Source organism: Lactuca virosa, chromosome 5, assembly GCF_052849685.1.
Source record: "Lactuca virosa cultivar CGN04683 chromosome 5, Lactuca_virosa_CGN04683_v6, whole genome shotgun sequence".
In the NCBI taxonomy this organism is placed as follows: domain Eukaryota; kingdom Viridiplantae; phylum Streptophyta; class Magnoliopsida; order Asterales; family Asteraceae; genus Lactuca; species Lactuca virosa.
In genome coordinates, this window is record NC_136430.1 from 146292782 (window position 1) to 146315768 (window position 22987).

Genomic DNA, 22987 nt, shown 5'->3' on the forward strand with positions numbered 1-22987 from the left:
GTTCCCTAATATGATTAGTTGTTATATACACTAATTATACACATATATGTGTCATTATATGCTTAATAGGATCCGTTTGTGCTCGAGACTTCACTTGACACTTAGCATCCTATATTGATCTTACATTCGAATCACTCACTACAGGTGAGTTCATAGCCCTAACTTATCTTTTAAATGATTTTAAATGCTTTTATGGGGGGAATACAAGTAGAAAACATTATAGTTATTGTATCAATCACATGTGATTAATAACTATCAAACAAGTGGATTTCTTATGCTTCAAAACTATGTTATCAAACAAACTATTTCAAAACATTTTATAAACTGACATCAAGTCATCTATAACCATTCAAATGGTTAAAACTCTATTATATGCTAAACTCTTTATCAAACTCTTTTAAACTTGTATATTGTCAAAATCATGTCTATATAGATATAGTTATATAAATAAGGTTGAAAGGGCTCGGGACTGATAACTCCTTTATTTCCTCTTCCTTGTTTTGTTGTGGACTTAGGGTATCGGTTGTTCGTCCGAGTGTCGTTTAAATATTAGTTATATATTATGTATATGTACAGATATAAAAGTTTTTCCATCAGTTCAATACCTTTGGGTAGCAAAGGTGTACAAACATGATCAGTCATTCAAACAACATTACTAGCAAACTATAATAGGTATAGTTTAGAGGATTACTACTCACTATTTCTAGAACGATGAAACATACAAGAGTCAGTTCATACATGAGTCAGTTCAAACATACTATAACGAGAAACAGAAAGAACATATTATACACTAGAACAGAGAGAACATACTATACACTAGAACAGAGAGAACATACTATACTAATACAAGAACACTATAACGTTAATGTGAGCCACTACTTCATGGCACGACAATGTACTGTTGTACCATGTTTTGTAACCAGAGTCTCCTAGAGGGAGAGCGTGAATTTGTGTATAGATCTATACGGGATTGACCATCCTACACCTTGTTGCTAGCTACAGTGGGACCTGCAGGTCTACGGGTGACGAATGTCATACCATTTTGACGTCTTTGATCGTCGTGTTTTACTAGTCAATCAAGTATGGTTATAATCTCATCACATTTTACCTTAATTAAACAATTGGTTTAATGTAGTTAGTACATCTATAGTTACTATATACAATATTTTCCCAATACATTCATATTGTGATCTTCTCACATAAACAGTAATGTAAACTATTTTTTTGGTAATGATAGTCATACTTCAAAAAAACACTCACTTTTACAAAAGGATAAAACAAACTAAACAGTCGGGTCTTGGTAGAAGACTACTTAGTAGAAAATATAGGATTTTCTAGGAAGTATACAAACATTTACATCAAACACTTACAAACATTTTCATCAAACTTATACAAACAATTGACACTAAAATACTTATGAACTCACCAGCTTAAATGGTGATCTACGCTTTCAAAATAACTTGTATTCTCAGGTCACCAGTAGACAGGTACCGATGACCAGGTTTTGAGAAGACGGAGCATGTTCAAGACTCGTCTTTTATTTTGATATATATATTTTTGGTGTCTTACAAATACATTCAAAACACACTTGTATTAAATTATATTATTAGTACAATGGATCATGTTGTTGCTTGTTTTACTATTGTGCATTGTTATGATACTGAACATGACGTCCTCCGCCCCCGAACGTTTCCACCGTTCTGGTTTGGGGGTGTGACATTCATCCTCTTGGAATTATCACAAATTTTGATAACAATGAGATTACTGATCATTTCTAAACCCTCAATTTGCTATCTAGACAGGGTGATTTAATTTATCATAAACTTTCATTGCCTCCATTTGCAACAATGACTCTCTCTCTCTCTCTCTGTATATATATATATATATATATATATATATATATATATATATATATATATATATATATATATATATATATTCTTCGAATATGGTTTTATTTAGCAAGAGTAACCGTAGTAGTAAATATAGCTTTGGAAATCCTTAGCCACTTCGTAATTTATTTTGTAGACGACACTTAAATAGTCTTTACATTTGAAATGTACCAAAACTTCATTGCCTACCTTTAGTTCTTATCTTTATGAACTTACCCTCGATTGCTTCTCTTTCATTCATGCTACCCCTTCTTAATTCAGAATATAACTTTTCTAGATTTAGTAGCCAACCCGAAAGTGAGCAAATTGTCCCTAATCTATTAGAAGACAAATTTATACTTAGTGATGATTTAGAACAAGACTGAAGGATCAATGCGGACTTAACACTCAATGCAGTTGGTGCTTCAGAAAAACTTATAATGCTCTTTAAGTTAGATAATATCTAACTAGATAATCTTTTTCGACTAGGTCGCCATGGTTGGAACATGCTTTCCATGATCCTAATTTCCTACAATCTAGACTGTAGAACTCGAATTAGGGAAACCCTAACCTGATTATAGCTAAAGGACTTTACTCTCCCTTGAGGAATTAATAATATATGATCAAAAGGTTCTTCAAGTCACCAACGCTCTAACTATATACTTGTATTTGACTAAGTTCTAATTGAATACGTCACGAATTGAATTTTGGGACGAAATTCTTTCAACTGGGGGAGACCGTGACACCCGTCAAAATTCGAGATAGTTCAAGATTTGAATAAACTTAGTTGCACGTATAGGCACGACACATGCCAGAATTGGTAGCTAGAAGCTAAATTATACCTTACTGGAAACATGGAAACAAGTAGAATCGAAGGATAGTGTACTAAGATTTCACATTGATATGTGAATTCTATAACTACTTTAACTGTAGTGAAAATCTGAAGTCAGTTCAATCCTTGACTTGAACATCTTTGCAATAATCATGTAGATACGTAATGCACTTGACCTAGTAGTACAAATTAGGTTCGAGTCTCATAGGAACTTAAGTCAAAGTTGAAACTATGATTAGTATACTTGGCTCTTCAATTTGACTTGAATCTTGGAACCACTATATAGAAATGCCAACAAACCGACAAAAAGGAATTACAAACATTATTTATAATTATAAAAGAGTTATAAAACCCTAAAATAATTTGAAGTCTCAAAAATTCAAATTATTTTCATATCCAAAGATTTATTAAATCCCAAAACCCTAAAAGCCCTAAAAACCTAAATTGTATAAATTTAACCTCAAGAATTCTACAAAACTAATTATGAACCTTATAATAATATCTTATAATAATTAAAATCAGGAAAACTTAATCTAGAAAAATATAATTTAAAGTATCAACATATATCCTTAATTACCAGTTTAAAAATCAAAGAGTTTTATGAAGTAAAAACTAGACAAATATATATTTTATAAAAATTTGGATAATTTTATAAAAAATGTGGAGATTTTATAAAAGAAACAAGAGAGAGGGAGCCTCTTTCATTTTTTTCGGCCTCCCCTCTCCCAATGCACTCTTCCACTTTCCAAAACACATAATCATTTCTCTCTTCCCCACACTCTTCACCTCTTCATTCTCTCTCACACCCCAACTCTTCCACCACTCAATCCCCTATTCCTATCTCTTCTATCCACGAAATATTTCAGCAAGATAAGGATCAAGACACTCTTTAGCTCGAAATCATCATCATCTTGTGGTGTTTTTGAAGGTAAAAACTATTTGTCCTTCATTTTTCCTTGAAGTTTTACAATTTTCCTTGTAATTTCTCCTTCTTTTACTCCATTCTAATGAAAGATCATGAACACATAAGCACACACACATATGGATTTGATGATGATGGTGGTAGGATTTCACCCAAAAACAACGTGCATGTTGCAAATGGTGAAGTCCCATGACCTAAACCTAAGTCAAAATCAAGGAAATGCATTTTTCTACAAGTTTTGGTGGAAAATCACCACATACACCCTAGGTTTTCTTCAAAAACGACTTTTGAACACATCTAACACCATGCATGATCCTTGAACCAACATACATGTGATGATCTTCAAGCCTAGATGTTAGATGTTCAAAGTTCATTGCTAAAAGCTTTCAAATGTGTTCATCAAGGATTTTATGTACATAAAAATACCCAAAACTCATTTTCTACCCAAATCTGATGTTTCCCAGAATCCCACCAACAAACTGAGAAGTTCTGGAAATTTTCAAAAAATAAACTATTATTCTCGAATTAGTATAATTATTGAAATAAAATAGAGCAATAATTCACATAAAATAATTTTTATTGTCAATAAATTATGGGAAACTTCTAATATGACCCATACACTGAGCAAAGATGTTCCATTAAGTTAAATGAATTTCTATTAATTTTTTCTATGGATTTCAAATTTATTTTTAATGAAAAGAAATAAATAGTAAAAATTTATAGATTTGTCCATGACAATTTCTAATTTTTCCTGATTTAATTAATATTTAAGAGATTAAATTGATGAAAAATAGCTATACTTGCCCACAAATTATAAACCGTCATCAGAATATCTTATATTACATACTAATCACAAATAAAAAGTTTGGTGAATTTTTCTTACTATTTAATAATTTTTCATGAATTAATGCTTATTTGTTAGAATAAATCAAGGAAAAATAGTTAAACTATTCTAGAAATCACAAGAAATTACCATAACTTAGTGTATTAAAAGTTAACAACAAAGAAGTTTGGGCACTTTTTTAAATTATTTATTATTTATTTGCATTTTTAAAAGAATAAATATGCAAAAATCATAAAAATAGGTTAAGTTGTTCAAAAAGCAATTTTGATATTTTTCCCAGTTTTTATACATCAAATAAAAATTGTACCAAATTTTTAAATAATTATCAAATCCGTTTGCTATTTATGCTATGTTTCTTACATTTAATACACATAAATCATAACAACTGAACTATACTATATGAAAACTACTTTTGACATTTTCTCATATTATATTCAATGTATATCAGTGATACATAAAGTTTGAGGATTTATTTAAATGATTTTCTATTTATTTCCAATTTATTAAGATTAAACATCCATAAATCCAAAAATCGATCTCCACTTTTTGAAAATCACTTTTGATATTTTTCGCAGTTTATATACATTTTATAACAGTTGTATCAAAAGATTAATAATTTTTCTTAACTTCTTACTATTTTTCCATGAATTTGTGATGATTCAAGTGGTTAAATATGGGAAAAATAGTTATACATATCTAAAATTCATAAAACATTTTCTGAAAATCTTTTACTATAATTGGAACACAAATAAAAAGTTTTGTGATTTTTAAAGTGGCATTTAATAATTTTCTCAGTTTAGGGATACTGTGAAACAGTTACACAAAAAGTCTAAGATTTTTTCATGATCATTTACTATTTTTCCATGATTTTGTGATTATTCAATAAATTAAAATGGTGAAAACTAGTTAGACAAATCAAAAATTCAAGAAAATTTATCTTAAGGTCTTTGACTTCAGTTAAGAATGAAACACAAAGTTTGGAAAATTTTATAACCGTTTTGATTTAGTTATAAATATTTAATCAACTGAAACACCTTCCAAAATGTTATAGTTACACTTCAATTGACATTACCAAAAATGGGATTTTTCACTTAAATTTGTTATATAGCAAATTGATCCATGGTAATAAGAATTTATAGAAAAATGTTTGTAACTTATCATTATCAAAATTTTGACAAAATATTGACATAATTCTATTGTAGTAGTAAGTATACTAGCGTTAGATTTTCAACTAGAGACTTACTAGTGTGTAACATTTGTAGAATCTATATGCCCAAGAATCATTATGAAGTGATATTGCTAATAATACATGATCCTATAGGGTCACACCTTTATCAAGTTGGCACATTTTGTATATTTATTATTAATGTGATTATTAATAAATAATATCGATTCTTGTATTATAATTAGGGAATAATTATTGTTTTATGAAAATAATAATTATAAGAGAGTATAACTAGTTATTATTCATATGGTATGAACTAATAAGTCATGCACAATCTTTTAGACTAGTTGGATTCTTTTGTCTTTTACCTAAAGACAAAGTTTATATTTTATAAACTTGGAGTTTATAAAAAAATAAAGAATCATTCTCTTTTCAAGAGGTATGGCCAAAAATATTAAAATATAGGCGTTGCTTTTCAACCTCCATGCTTTGTCTCCCATGCTTCTAAAGGCTAGAAATACTTTAGAGTATTTTAATAAAAAGGCCTTACGTTGCATGGACTATATAAGGGATGAATGAGGCTTGCATTTTTGATAAGTGAAGCACTTCTTCTTCTTCTCTTATGCTCTCTAAAACCGTGGGTTTTCTACTCTTCTTCCTATCTCTCTTTTGAAGTTAGTTTGGTGGTTTAGAGGCCTTCTTGAGTTGTCTCTGTCACACCCCCAACTTGTCTTGATACTTTAATGTTATTGCCATTATGATACTGAATGTGCGATTGTGCGAATACTTTTATGAAAACATAAATTCTTATTTTTTTTTTATTTTTTTTAAAGTATTTTTGAAAAGCTACGTCAGAGAATTTTTGTCCCGTTGTATTTATAGTCTGTATATCTTACGTGGTTCGATATACTTAGTTCACTATAAACAAAGCTCTGATACCAATCTATCACACCCCCAAACCAGAACGGCGGAAACGTTTGGGGGCGGATGACGTCATGCTCAGTATCATAACCATAGTGAAGAAAGTAAAACACAACCATCATAGATATAATTTAAAGGATTACATTGTTTCCAAAATACATGTTCCAAAAATTACATGTTTCCAATTAAATTACATATGATGACAAAATGTAGCAAAAGAATCTACGCCTTAGCGTCTTGACTTCAGAAATCTTGCAGTTACCTGTATTACTGATTTCCTGAGAATACAAGTTGTTTTGAAAAGAGAGTATCATCATAAAGCTGGTGAGTTCGTAAGTATTTTATATAAATAAATGTTGTTTCCTTAACGTTTGTTACACGTTTGATTCCAGAAAATCCAATATTTTCTAAAAGATTTGTTGTGAACTGAATTGAAACAAGGCCTAGTAGGTGTAAGTAAGTTGTCATACTTATGCGTGAGTTTTATATTTAAATAAAACTCCTTTGTATAAAACCTTAGAATTTCCGTGATTTGTATGATGTGTTAAGATTCCATGCGAGATGTTATAATCATACTAAAGACTAGATGGCCTTAACTACGACGTTCTTCAGGCGTCGGAAAGTTATGACACTTGTCACCCCAGACCTGCCGGTCTAGCTGTTGCAAGCAGCTTAGGTGCGGGTTTGTCAGACCCAGTATAGATCTATACACAACTATCACGTTCTCCCTCCCGGAGATTCTGATTATAACTATAGGACTTTTCTGTGGTACTTAGGAGTACCCCGAAGGAGAATGTCTCGCAAGTATAATACAAGATCACGTAGTGTGCAATGAAAGATTTTGTTTTGTAAGTCGATTGAGTTACTGTTTCTTTGTCTAACGAAGTGCTCAAACTATACCTATTATAGTTTACCAAAAAGTATTGTATGTGTTGGGATGAAACCTTTTTATGTAAGTCATTGTATTTCCATAAATCGACATTTGAAATGATAAATGTAAACCGCATACACACCTTGCTCAGCATGTTACAAGGTGTAGGAAAACTCTTAAACATGTATTAGATAACTTTGGTATTTTGAACTTGTATTCCCCCCCCCCCCCCTGAAAACTAAAGAAAACGTAAAAATGTAGGGGTATGAACTCACCGGGAAAGTGCGTGATTTGAAGAAAACGAGATTTTCTCGGGCGGCACCTCGACCGGAAAGTGGCGAGTTTTTCAGGAATCTCGGAGCTTCGGACCTTCGTCGGGGCTTAGATATGAAACCGGGACTTCGGGATATTACTTGCATGCAAAACGAGGTAGAAACGTGAGAGAAAGAGAGAAAATGAGCAACTTTGCCCGGAACCCTCGCATGTTATTTATAGGGTGCATTCTTGGGACTTACGTCGTGAACATGGGATAGTTCATGTCGTGAGTCTGGTCTGTAGACGCGACGCCTGGTGGTCTAGTTCTGGCACACATCAGTTATAGACTCACGTCGTGAGTCTCTTGCTCACGTCGTGAGTTTCGGATAAGGTTGGTGTGCGTGCCTCGAACTTCAAAAATTCATATCTCTAGCATACGAGCTCCGATTTCGACGTTCTTTATATCCACGCGTAGGTGAGAATATACTCTACAACTTTCATTTAGACTCCGTTGGCTAATTTTGATTTTAATTTTTAATATTATATTTTAAATAGGCCGGGACAGGATAATTCCGTTAAAAATCCATAACTTCTTCATCCGATGTCCGTTTTCATCTGTCTTTTTACCATTGTACTACTATTGTCGAGACCTTCAATTCTCGTTTAGGTTGCGTTGGCTAAAAATCGCTTGATCTTTATTTCGAGTTTTTAGCTGTCTACTGCTGTTCTGAAACTTTAGAAAAATCATAACTTCCTCATACGAAGTCAGATTTGGGCGTTCTTTTTATGTATGTTCATGGTTTAACATAATCTACGACTTTCGTTCAGATACCTAAGGCTAAAAAGTATTTTATTGAAGTTTCACTTTTCACGCTTAATAGCGTTTTACCGGTTTTGTTACGGATCTTTGATTGGTCATAACATCTTCGTTATAACTCGGATTTGAGTGTTCTCTATATTTTTGAAAACCTTGATACAATATCTATCACTTTTTGTACTCCAATTTAGACTTTAGAACACTTCGTTTTTTCGCTAATTTTTATTGATTCAAAATAGTTTATAATATTTGACTTTTCGAACATTACACTGATTCGAAATATCGGGTTGTCACATCATCCCTCCGTTAGAGGGAATTTCGTCCCGAAATTTTAATCTAAGACAGAGCTTATGGACTAGGAAAAAGATACGGGTACTTATGTTTCATCTGATCCTCGCGTTCCCAGGTGTATTCAGGTCCTCGCTTGGCGTTCCACCTGACCTTTATGATGGGGATGCGGCTTTGTTTCGTCGACTTCACTTCTTGGTCCATGATTTCAACAGGTTCCTCTACGAAGTGGAGGTTCTCGTTGATCTCAACTTCTTCCAAGGGAACGACAAGGGTCTCATCAGACAAACATTTCTTCAGGTTCGACACATGAAAGGTAGGATGAACGTGATTGAGTTCATGTGGTAATCATAGTTTGTATGCCACCAGGCCAATCCTAGCGAGGATTTCGAATGGTCCGATGTACCTTGGATTTGGTTTCCCACGTTTTTCGAAATGTATGAGTCCCTTCCAAGGTGATACTTTCAGAAGTACACGATCCCCAACTTGAAACTCCAAAGGTTTCCGTCTCTTCTCCGCGTAGCTCTTTTGTCGGTCTTGCGAAGCCTTCATTCGTTCTCGAATCTGGACGATCTTTTCGTTTGTTTCCCTGATGATCTCTAGGCCAGTGAGTGCGCTGTTAGGGACTTGTCCTTTGGCTAGTTGCGTATCTCCCACCTCAGCCCAGCACAGGGGTGACCTGCACTTACGGCCATAGAGGGCTTCGAACGGAGCAACTTTGATGCTAGTATGATAGCTATTATTGTAGGAAAACTCAATAAGAGGCAGATGAGTATCCCAAGCTTTTCCAAAGTCTATCACGCAAGCTCTTACCATGTCCTCTAACGTCTGAATGGTTCTTTCACTCTGACCGTCAGTCTGTGGGTGGTAAGTTGTACTCATGTCCAGCCTAGTTCCCATAGCTTTCTGTAGTGACTGCCAGAATCGTGACGTGAACCTACTATCTCTGTTGGAGATAATGGATATCGGTACTCCGTGAAGGCGCAGTATTTCTCTAATGTAGATCCTTGTCAGCTTCTCCATTTTGTCTGTTTCCTTTATTGGTAGGAAGTGTCCGGATTTGGTCAATCTGTCGACGATTACCCAGATGGTGTCAAGTCCACCTGTGGCCTTAGGTAACTTGGTAATGAAATCCATCGTAATCCGCTCCCACTTCCACTTGAGTATCTCTGGCTGTTGTAGTAGTCCCGAGGGCTTTTGATATTCTACCTTAACCTTGGCGCAAGTCAGGCACTTGCCCACAAAGGTAGCTATTTCGGCTTTCATGTTCGGCCACCAATATAACTTCTTGAGGTCTAAGTACATCTTGTCTGAGCCGGGGTGCACAGAGTAGCGAGTTCTATGAGCTTCATTCATGACAATGTCCCTGAATCCACCAAATTCTGGTGTCCAGATCCGGTTCATGAGACAACGAACTCCGTCATCCCTGACTTCAAGATTTTTGTCCATTCCTGTCAATGCTTCACCCGTCACGTTTTCTGGCTTCAAGGCTTCTTCCTGAGCTTCCTTGATTTGTGCGGACAGGTGTGAGTGGATGGTCATGGTTAATGCCTTTACTCGGCGGCCTGAGTACTCCTTTCTGCTTAAAGCGTCTGCAACCACGTTGGCCTTTCCGGGGTGATAACTGTTGGGTTTTGAGCATTCTAACACTCTTATGGTGCACATGCAACCCTATAAACCTTGGATCTCTGTTTTCTCTATTATACATGCAAATATTAACTATTCCAAGGTTTCATCCTAACTAGCATATTATGAAGCACCTATACTACAAAGTTCTAGTTAGATGACATACCTTTTGATGTAGCTTGATGTCTTCAAGCTTTAAGAGCTTAGCCCCAATAGTGTGGAAGCCTGAAATGGAATCACAAATCACCAAAACACCTTGGAAGAACTTGAGAGAATATGTATGCACACTAAAATCGGCCCACTCTTATTTTCACACACTTGTTCCAATTTTGTGAGCCAAGGACCCCTTTATATATTATGGAGGATTAGGGTTACATCCATGTAAACCCTAATACCCATGACCTTTCATTTACATAGGATCCATGGGTTAAAAGCTCCATGGACCATCCATGAAAGCTTAGCCCAACCTAAATGAACTTGGCCCATTCCATATATATAACAGTCCATATTTAATTAGTTCTTTTTGATCACTTAATTAATTCTAAATTAATTCTTGATCAATACTAATTAAATAATATGATTCCATATTAATATATTAGAACTTATAATATATTAATATAAATCATAAATATACTATTCTCAAAAGACTATCCATATAAATTGTGCCGGTGAAGTGCAACCCAAATGGACCATTCTGGGTCGGGTCAAGTACATACCAAATATAGTTATGGACTTAGACATTAATCCAACAATAACGAATCTCGCATTCGTAATCGTTTAGTATTTCCACCCATCGCCTTTGTCTCATGTTGAGTTCCTTCTGATTGAGCATATGTTGGAGGCTTTTATGATCGGTGAAGATGGTGCACTTAGTGCCGTAAAGGTAATGCCTCCAGATTTTTATGGCAAAAACTACTGCTCCTAATTCAAGGTCGTGTGTCGTGTAGTTTACCTCATGCGTCTTCAGTTGTCTTGAGGCGTAGGCAATGACCTTTCCTCGTTGCATTAACACACACCCTAGACCTTGGTTTGAAGCATCGCAGTAAACCACAAAGTCTTTGGTTCCATCTGGTAGGGACAAGATCGGAGCACTGCATAGAGTTCGTTTTAGTGTTTGGAATGCAGCCTCTTGCTTATCTCCCCAGACGAATGTCACTCCTTTTTGGGTCAGGGTGGTGAGTGGTTTCGCGATTTTGGAGAAGTTTTGAATGAACCTTCGATGGTCACCGGCGAGTCCTAAAAATTGTCGGATCTCTGTGGGTGTTCTTGGTGCTGCCCAACTTTCAATCGCCTTGATCTTTGAAGGGTCCACATGGATTCCTTCCTTGCTGACTACATGTCCGAGGAAATTCACCTCTCGAATCCAGAACTCACACTTTGAGAACTTTGCTTATAGTCTCTCCGCCCTCAGTGTCTCTAGGACTTGACGTAAATGTTGGTTGTGTTCTTCCTTACTTCGGGAGTAGACTAGTATATCATCGATGAAAACAATCACGAACTTGTCTAAGTAAGGTCGACACACTCGGTTCATCAGATCCATAAATGTTGCGGGTGCATTGGTTAAGCCGAAAGGCGTCACTACAAATTCGTAGTGGCCATAGCGCGTTCTGAAAGCTGTCTTGGAAATATCCTCCTCTTGAACTCGTAGCTGATGGTACCCAGATCTAATTTCAATCTTCGAGAAGAAACTCGCTCCTTGTAGTTGGTCGAAGAGGTCATCGATTCGAGGCAAAGGATATCCGTTTTTGATGGTGAGTTTGTTTAATTCGCGATAGTCAATGCACATGCGGAACGATCCGTCCTTCTTCTTGACGAACAAAACCGGTGCTCCCCAAGGCGAGAAGCTTGGTCTAATGAATCCTTTTCTCAGTAGTTCGTTCAGTTGACTGGACAGTTCCTGCATTTCGGCTGGGGCTAGACGGTATGGCGATTTGGCTACGGGGGTAGCTCCGGGAATTAAGTTGATTCGAAATTTGACTTGTCGAGGAGGGGGCACTCCTGGAAGGTCTTCCGGGAATACATCGGGGAAATTGCAGACCTCAGGAATGTCCTTGATGTCTTTCATTCCTTGACCCTTATCTACGACGTGGGCTAGGAAGGTGTGGCACTCCTTGCGGAGATACTTTCGAGCCTTGAGACAGGATATGATCTGAAAGTTTGAGCTAGGTTTGTCGCCATAGACGATTAGAGTTTCGCCAATTGGCAGATTAAGGCGAAAGGCCTTTTCGTGACATAGGATTTCAGCATGGTGAGGGCATAACCAATCCATGCCAATGATAACATCAAAACTTTTTATGGTGACCGGCATAAGGTCTATTTGGAAGGAATGATTTTTTAAGGTGAGGGTACACCCGATGTAAATGTCGTTAGTGTTCTCTGTTTTTCCGTTAGCCATTTCTACGGTTGAGGTGTCTTTTAGTGTTTGTGGTGTTTGATTAAGCAAGCGTTCAAATTGGTGGCTCACGAAGCTTTTCTCCGTGCCACTATCGAAAAGAATGCATGCGTATGTATTGTTGAGGAGGAACGTGTTGGATTAGGTGTCTAAGCCCATAACTATTATTGGTATGTATTCGACCCGAGAGTAGCATGGTCCATTTGGATTGCATATCATCAGGACAATTTGTTAGGATGGACTTTTGAGAGAAGGTTATTTATGGTTTATTAATATATTATAAGTTATAATATATTAATATGAAATCATATGTTTTAATTAGTATTGATCAAGAATTAATTTGGAATTAATTTAGTGGTCAAAAGAGACTAATTAAATCTATGGGGACTAATTATGGTAATTAGTTACATTTATATGTGTTGGGCTTATGATCCATGTTGGACCAAGTTTATGTATGGATACATAAAGAGTTAGGCCACATGAACCATGGATCATAAAACCCATGGATATGGGTTTGGGTTATACCCACGACTCTTAGAATTCAACACATTTAAATACATATGTTATGACCTAAAAATCGCCACCCTTAGTGTGTGTGCATGCTCTTGGAGTTCATGAAGGTTTTAGAGTGCATGGAGATTCTCTCTCAAGTCCTACCTTTGTCCTTGATGTGTTGTGACTTCATTTGAGGCTTCCACACTATTCGGGCTAAGTTCTTAAGGCCAAATACATCAAGACCTCCAGCCACACAAAAAGGTATGTTATACTATCTAGTATTTTATGTAGTTTGTATGACAATTGCATGCTAGCTATAGGTTCAATACCTTGGAAACCATTTGCATGTATAATTAGTGAAAACATAGATCCAAGGTATTTAGGTTTGTATGTGCACCATAGGATGTTGTATTATACTAAATCCTAACAGTGGTATCAGAGCCAAGGCTTGTTTTCATGTTATACTTGCTGAAATGGCTGAAAAATCGAAAATTTTGGCTGTCTGAGCACTGGACTCGCCGAGTCCACTGATAGACTCGCCGAGTCCATGAAGAAATTCATCCAACTCGTCGAGTTGGTTCATGCACTCGACGAGTTGGACCCCCTGACAGCATATTTTCGACTTTTAAGGCTGGAATTGGACTAGAAACATTACCCTAAGCTGTTTTTTGTCTTGTAGACCTGTTTTGATGTGGTAATGTTCATGCTAAACCAATTTCAAAGATAATTGTCAATAGATTCATGTTTTGTATTAGTTTAATGGTTAGGCTAATTTCATGAAAAAATTTTATTTGAATTGTCTTGTTCTTATGAGTTAGTCTAGATTAATAGAAAAGTTATGTGATAATTTGTTTTCAATCCATATTAATCTTAAAGTTGCTCATAAAATGTGTTTTTGTAACTTGTCCGCAAGTTATATGAAAAGTCACATTTATGATTATTTAAAACTCATAAGATTTCCATAAGTTAGGAAAAATGAAGAGTCTTATTTTCTTGAATGATTTTAAAGTCTTCCATAACTTGTCCTCAAGTTATGGAACTTGAAGAGTTTATTCATTAAACTACTTTAAACTCATAGGTTATGAAAATGAAGAGTTTATTTTTCCTTAAATGTTTTTTAAAGTCTTCCATAACTTGTCCTCAAGTTATGGAACTTGAAGAGTTTTCATTAAAACTACTTTAAATTCATAAGTTATGGAATTGAAAAAGGTTTTTGAATTGTTCAAAACTTGCCCTCAAGTTTTGGAATTTGTAAAGTTTCCCCACATGAATACTTTAGTTCCAAGTTAAACCCTTAGAATTTTAATAGTTTAAAATTCAACCCTTATACTATTATAATATTATAGGTTTAATATTTATATATATATGTATAAGAGTAAAAGTCAGTCTTACCGTTAGTAGGCCTCATTCACGAAGCCGGTCTGTAAGGAGGGTATAAGGTTACTGCCTATAAAATGGCAGTTTAATGGGTGTCCACTCTCACCCACCGCTTCCTTGACTGGTGGAGGTTCGTTAGCCGAACGGGTTTGACAGGACTATAATTCTCCCTTCATTAAAAGTATTAATGATAAATACAAAGTAAATAAAAACTTATAAATTCCCAATCTTAATTACTTAGGAAAATGTGAATTTGGTGCTAACCCATGAAATTTACACTTTGTACCTTACCAAGTCGTTAGTGGAGCGTGTGTGGTTAACCGGCACACTAACATGGACTAGTAAGAGTGGCGAAGGGTAACTTAATGTTTATCATAGATCGGTGGAGCGTGTGTGGTTAACCGGCACATCGATTAGGTGATAATATTAAGGGACCAAGTGAATTTGCATGGTTATTCACACCTTGTTTTGTGATCCTCGGCATCCCAGTCACAAAATTTGAGAGGGCACAATCGATATTAAAACATGCCATTGAAAAGTTCAATGAATCTCAAAAGATCTAGGAGTTTCAAAACCAATTAAAACCTAATAAATTATTTCGTTTTTCATGGTGGAAATTGGTGAATCGTCATTCGCCTACCTTCAAATATTTTATAGCTTGGATTACGGCATCCCTCTTCCAAGTTGTAAAATATTGTGTTGGGTCCTAGCCTTAATATTTCATATTGGGTGTTATATTAAGGACTTAAATCAACTAACTTGAATATCTCCTATTTTAGATGTCTGGTTCAGACAACTATGATCTTCCCAAATCTGTTTCCTCCACCTCCTCCAATTATTCTCCCTAACCCACAAGTTCAAGGTCACTCAAGCCCTATTGGCAAGGAAAGTCTATGTGTGCTCACATCTTGGAGAAGAAGTCACATATTTACAAGCGGGAGAGTTGGGTGTCAAGGTCCTGAGGAAGTTGATTGTTAACTTGTTTCTTCAATCACTTTCTAAGTCACATAGTGAGTTCCTTTAGAGCTACTATATGACAAACCATGACATGACCCTTAATGATCTTACCCATTTGCTTGATGCTGCTGAATCAGCAATGATTTTGAGCACTGGTAAAAACAAATTTGATTAGAAGATCGACTTCCCAAACCTTCTATCGCCAAAGGAAGGGGCATTGGTTGTGAAGCTGGCCAAATTTACCTGATAGTCTGTAAGGATGGTAAAGTCAAAATTTTTGACTCTACTTCAGGTAAAGTCCACTATCTAACTCTATTTAAGTTCCTATTTGGAGATTCTTATTACATGGTGTGACTAGATCACATTTTGATGTTTTAAGAATCAAAGTGAACAGGAAGCTTAAAGGAAGAATTTTGAGCTGTTACTTAAAGAGTTGTGATAGATTGCTTAGGAATACATAACAACATAGTTTTTCACATGCATTTGCATTGTAAGGATAAGTTTTTCCGCAAAGTTCTAAAATAAAAGAAAAGTTTTTATTTTATTTTAAAATATCCTTACAGTGGCATTTGTGAGAAATTGTTGTTTATATGTTTCCATTGATAGCAATATTGGAAAATGGATTTGATTCTTTCGACTGTGGTAGTGTCATAATTTACCAAATAAGGAAAGATCCTCATCACCCAAGTTTCAGTTGGGTAGAAACTTGGAATCATGCAAGTTGTATGATGAATGAGAATTTTCATCTTTGGGAAATTAAGACTAATTCATTGTTCACATGTATATGTGAGTCAAGTGAAAGGATCAAGGGATCGGGTACACTTGAGTGTGCACTGGTCAAGCCCACCACAAAGATCGATAAGACTATTCGTCATGATTTACTAAAGCTTAGTAAATATGGTTATACTTACAAGTTTAAGTATAATTCTGAAACATTGGAAAAGTATCAATGTTAGGCAAAACGAATAAGAAGAATCAAATAAGGCAGGAAGATAAAAGTTTCTCCAATCTAAAAAGATGGGAGAGTACTTGAGTATCTTGTTTTATGATTATCTTAGTGATTATGAAACCATATCACAATTAGTCCTCTAAGGACATCTTAGTGCATTCTTATGACTAAGAAGAGGAATCTTGAATTGTAGGAATGGTTAAATCAAGAAGATGAGTCATACTTCGTTTCTAAACAAGTCTTAGAGTCATACTCCAAGATTGTAACTCGAGTGACATATCTTAAGGAAGGTTTGTAACACTTGTCAAATGTAAGAGTAAAATGTGTCTCTACTCTTGTACATTTGAAATTGGTAAGTTGTGATGTTTTGGGTTAAACAGAGACCAACTAAGGCCAATTATGGGAAGTGTTAGTCTTGATAAGAATCCGCACTGACCCTTGATAAGAAATGGTTCTTGACAAGAGAGTCTTATATGTCAAGAGGACAGTGGGAGTCTTAAAGCTCTTGAAAGTTCCAAGAACTAATCAAGAATAAAAACCTGAAGTTCTTCACTAGCACACGACTTGAGGTTTATAACCTATCGTGTTGACATTTTTGTGCCTATTCCAGTTAAAGTTGGCTTTGCATAGGAGTTCTGAGAGTTCTCAATTGGTTGCATAACAACTTGGAAGCAATGGCAGGCCCTTGTGCTGCCAGTTGGCAAAAATTTAAGATTGCACAAGTTCAATCCATATGAGTTTGGATTTGTCACTAACCTTGTCTTGTGATTGTAGTTTGACAAATTCACATGGATAGGGACTCATTCACCATAAAATCTAAGTGTCATAAGGTTTCTCTCCGATTCATGAAAATGATGGTGAGGAAACGCTTTCACTAAGTAGATTTTAAGTAGATAGCAATTGTGTTATTTGCATTCTCAAAGTCGTTAGTGGAGCGTGTGTGGTTAACCGGCACACTAACATGGACTTGTGAGAAGTGGCAAAGGTCTAAACAATTGAGACTATGATTACGGCATCCCTTTTCATAGTTCTAAAATTGTTTAGACACACATATGAGATATCTAAGGAAAGGTGTGTGAATTTGATAAATTCTTATCAAAGCATCTCGTATCAGAAAACTGAACTTTGTTAAGGAAGTCAATAAAGTATTGATTTCTAGAAGTCCAGCTGATTTCTGAGTACATGTCAAAGCTAGTGGGAGCATAAGTGTTGTGCTGATAATTATCATGTTAGTGGGAGCATGATTATTATGTTCAGTATTGCAAGCTAGCAATGTTAATTATACAAAACAAAAGTTTCAATTCGTGAAGTTGCAGGGGTTGAAAAGTTGTTTTGCTATAATTAAGGGAGAGGAAATTATACTTCATTTCGATTCTAAAAGCTTAGATTGAGATTTTAATCATCTTTAGTTAAATATATATATGAATTTTATGTTGGAATGGTTCGAGTTAAGGAAATTCTATATATATTGCATTTTCAAAATTCGATTACGATTACGGCATCCCTCTTCATAGTCAAATTTTGAAAACATGACAAATAAAAAATATTGTAGCAAAAGACTGATCTATGATCACCTCTTTATGTGAGACATCATGAATCGTGTCCCATATGCTTCGGATATAGGATCGATTGCATGTGCTGTAATATTCATCCTTTCTAAATTTTCCAAATGCTCAAGGCATTAAGAAGGGAAAAGTCTAGAATTGGATATGACTAAAATGATTAAGCAATTGTCAAGGACAATCTAAGGTTTACCAAAGATTGGTTGCTCATGGACAGTTGGAAGTATAAGTGTTAATTTTGGAAGGACCATATTGACATATTCTGAAAAGAGGTAACTGTTGTTCAGAAGTGATAGTCAAAATGGGAATCTGGAAAGGTTTCCATAGGTGGAAGTTGTTCTTTAAATCTATGTAAGATTAGAAAACTTAATGCAAGAAGGATATTCAAAGGAATGTACTTTGAATGTGAGACTTCGTTTCCATGGAATTGATCTCCATTGGAATACCCTGTAATGATTGTTGACAAGTCTTTGTGACTTTGTGCATAGTCATTGCGAGAGGATCAATCCATATAAGTTTAGAATCTAACAGATTTCGTTAAATGGTAGGAATTTGGAATTCTTACATTTACGATAAAGATTTGGGATTGTGAAATGAGCATCATTGGAATCATGTTCAAGTGATCTACTTCACAAAGTGAAGATCATAGATAAACATAGTGTGCATAATTGGTGTATGGCATGACTAGTGTTTAGAAAACATAGTTTACATGCTTGGAGCATGGGACAACTATTGTTTTAATTCAAGTATAAAGCTGATTATTTGAAACATTATACAATGAATAATGAGTAATCAATATGGTGTTTAAATAAAAGGTGTTCTATTTACTCTCAAAGGTGCTTGGGACCATAGAGTGATTAGTATTATTCTTGTGTTTCACTTTGCATGTTTTGACTTCCAGAATAACTAGGTTATTCTTTCCGAATGACTAAGTTATTCAAACCATCCACAGTCGATAATACGTTGGAAGTAGGTATTAAGGCAAGACTGTCATGAATCGGGTTTGTAGATGTCCAAGGTGGTGGACATAGTAAGAGTTACTACAACATTCATGAGTACTCCTGGAATAGGGATTCGAGTATTGGATTCAACCCACGCTCACTTGAATCACTTCATGGATTTTATCACGAGTGATCGTGAGACGATAATATCTTATATTCTTCAAACCTAGAGATATGACTTGTTGCCTATGAGCTGGTTATACATTGATTGCACGTAAACGCATTTGGTAACTCGATGTTATAAAACGTGCCTTTGTGTATGATTCAACAAGTAGTAGAACAAGCATATGAGTCGAAGTTTATCCATTCCTTTTACCCTTGGAGGGATAAAAGCGATATATGTGGGCCCCTCGATGATTTGGTGATGACAAACGTAAGTGCTCGGCCGGGCCTAGACTGATTTGATTTGTTCAATTAGTCAGTCGTCATAAATCGGAAATCGGCAAACAACAAATGGACAAAGAGAATGATTATAATCCATGTCTCAGTCCATATGATATCTATAATGGAGGAATATATGATCCCTTATCTAATGGACGTGTCATTGATTTGTTCAGAGTTCGACAACGGCTTTAAGAGCTACGATTGCTAGTCGGGTCTTGGAGTCATACGCAATAATAGTTTTAGACTTATCCAAGTGGGAGACTTTTGGATTAGGTGTCTAAGCCCATAACTATTATTGGTATGTATTCGACCCGAGAGTAGCATGGTCCATTTTGGTTGCATATATCATCAGGGCAATTTGTTAGGATGGACTTTTGAGAGAAGGTTATTTATGGTTTATTCATATATTATAAGTTATAATATATTAATATGAAATCATATGTTTTAATTAGTATTGATCAAGAATTAATTTGGAATTAATTTAGTGGTCAAAAGAGACTAATTAAATCTATGGGGACTAATTATGGTAATTAGTTATATGTATATGTGTTGGGCTTATGATCCATGTTGGACCAAGTTTATGTATGGATACATAAAGAGTTGGGCCACATGAACCATGGATCATAAAACCCATGGATATGGGTTTGGGTTATACCCATGACTCTTAGAATTCAACACATATAAATACATATGTTATGACCTAAAAATCGCCACCCTTAGTGTGTGTGCATGCTCTTGGAGTTCATGAAGGTTTTAGAGTGCATGGAGATTCTCTCTCAAGTCCTACCTTTGTCCTTGATGTGTTGTGACTTCATTTGAGGCTTCCACACTATTGGGGCTAAGTTCTTAAGGTCAAATACATCAAGACCTCCAGCCACACAAAAAGGTATGTTATACTATCTAGTATTTTATGTAGTTTGTATGAAAATTGCATGCTAGCTATAGGTTCAATACCTTGGAAAACATTTGCATGTATAATTAGTGAAAACGTAGATCCAAGGTATTTAGGGTTGTATGTGCACCATAGGATGTTGTATTATACCAAATCACAACAGAACGTACCGGTAACCACAGTTGGGTCTGCGATGGCTTCCTCATGACCTATCGCCAGAACTCTGCCCATTTCGTCGGGGTTGGGGTTTCTTGCCTTCGGGCAGTTACGTTTGAGGTGTCCTGCTTCTCCACATCCATAGCAGGTTTGGCTTGCTCTGGCGTTGGCAGCTTGTGCGTTTGGTTGGGCTGGAGTTCCACAGAATCGGGCGGTGTGCCCCTTATTGTTACAGTTGGTGCAATGCATTTCACGGCATGCACCGTTGTGGTGGTAGTTGCATTTGTTGCACTTGGGTACGTTTCCGGCGTATTGCCTTATTGGAGTAGGGTTGGTAGGGGTCGTGGCAGCGTGCACAGCAACCACTTGTTGCTTCTTGGCTGAGTCTTGGGGAGGTTGGCCCTTCTTCTTATCCCAGAACTTCCTCTTGTTGTTTCCCCCTTTTTCTTGCTCGGAGGTTGTCATTACAGTGCCATGACTGGCGTTATGGTCGATGAATTGTTGTGCCAGTTCCTTGGCACTGTCGAAAGTGGTTGGCTTTGAGGCCAACACGTGTCCTTGGATTTGTTGAGATAGTCCCCATACATATCTTTCCACCTTCTTGCTTTCAGTAGGAACCATCCCGGGACACAGCATGGCTAGATCGCTGAACCTTGAGGTGTATGACAGGATGTTAGAGCCTGTCATTTTAAGACCCCAAAATTCTTCTTCCAGCTTCTGTATCTCACCCCTGGGGCAGTACTCCTTCATTAACATGGTTTTTTTCAGATCTTCCCATCTTATAGCATTAGCCACCGGGAGTGTTAGTGCCTTGACGTGACCCTTCCACCAGGTGAGGGCTCTTTCGGAGAATGTGCATGAAGCAAATTTGACCTTGCTTGCTTCAGGGCATGCGCATGTTTCGAAAATGGTCTCGGTTTTCTCGAACCATTGTAGCAACGTTATGACACCTCCGCTTTCGTTGAAGGTTTTGGGCTTGGCGTTAGTAAAGTCTTTATAGGTACAATCTCTCGAGCGTCCATGGCCGTCCCCGTTATTAGAATTTGAGGCACCACTGCCTGTACCTCCTGAATTACTGGGGTTGATTTGGGCTATCACGGCTGCCACTGCGGCCGCCACCGCAGCCTGGAACATGGCTGGGTCGAACTGAGGAGGTGGTGGTGGGGGTGGTGCAGTCTCAGCTGCGTCGCCGCGCCTAGGGTTTCTACGAGGTGGCATTTTCTGCCAAAATCAAGAACGGAAAGACAATAAGTCTTTGATACAAGTCGAGTGTTAAACTAAACATTATTAGTTCTTTGTATGCATCATGATTCCGACTTGTAAGAATGTTGTAAGAATGCATTCATACTAGAAGTCTATAAACAATGAAATATAGACTTTATGAATTTCGGTAGTATTGATTCTTATGCAATGTCTGTGATAGTATCCATACCGGACCCAACCCACAATCAGTTGATGTATAATATTCACATGTAATTAAGATTAAATAAACTTTCGAATCTGATGGGTCTGCCCTGGGCCCACAACCAAACAAGGAACAGGATCTAAGGTGGAACCATCATTTCTAGGTCGACATGGCCCTAATTACATACAACTTTGATTTTATACCTCGGGCGATCATAGGTTGGTCACCAATAAATTTTTATCTGAAAATAGCCCATGTTATGAAATTGGAGTAGTGTTAATAAAGTAAATAGCGTGCCAATATCATTGATATAACTTAGTATACAATACTTGGGAAAATTTGACCCTACTAGGGGTCTATGCTACATCAATGTACGGAAAATTTTGGCCGCCTAACTGATCCCTGAAGTGTAAACACTTAAATCGCGAGATTGGACTTAAAATACTAGAAAGTAATATTTATCCGCAAAACCAAATTGAACTGGGGCGAATAGTGCAAGCACTACTTGTAGTGATTGAAGTTCTGAGAATCACGAAGTGTAGACACGAGGTTCCTCATCTCGGCCCTGGATTCCTCCGCTTGGCGCTCTGCTTCAACTAGGCGTCCCTCTAGGGTGGCTCGGTGCTCTCGGAGTTCTTGCACTTCGGTTCGGGTTGCAGCCATTTCCCGTCGAAGAAGCTCGGTACGGTCTCGAGTCCGATCGTGGTCGTCGTCTAATCGACGAATGTGAACGGAGTTGACTTGGCTTGTAGCACCAACTTCCATGAGATGTTGGGTGTTAACTCTTGTTTGCTCTTCGTGACGTGCGACATGGTGAATTATGACAGGGAGAGCTCGGTCGGCTGACCCTCCTCTGCTGAGATCGTAGAAGCCTCGTTGAATGCCATAGGGAGGTCGTTGACCTTGTTCTCGGCTCCATCGATGTATTGTTTCGGCCCATCGGGGCGTCGGGCCCTGGAAGTGTCACGGAGGATTAGGGACAGGGTGTGGATTGTAAACTTCGAG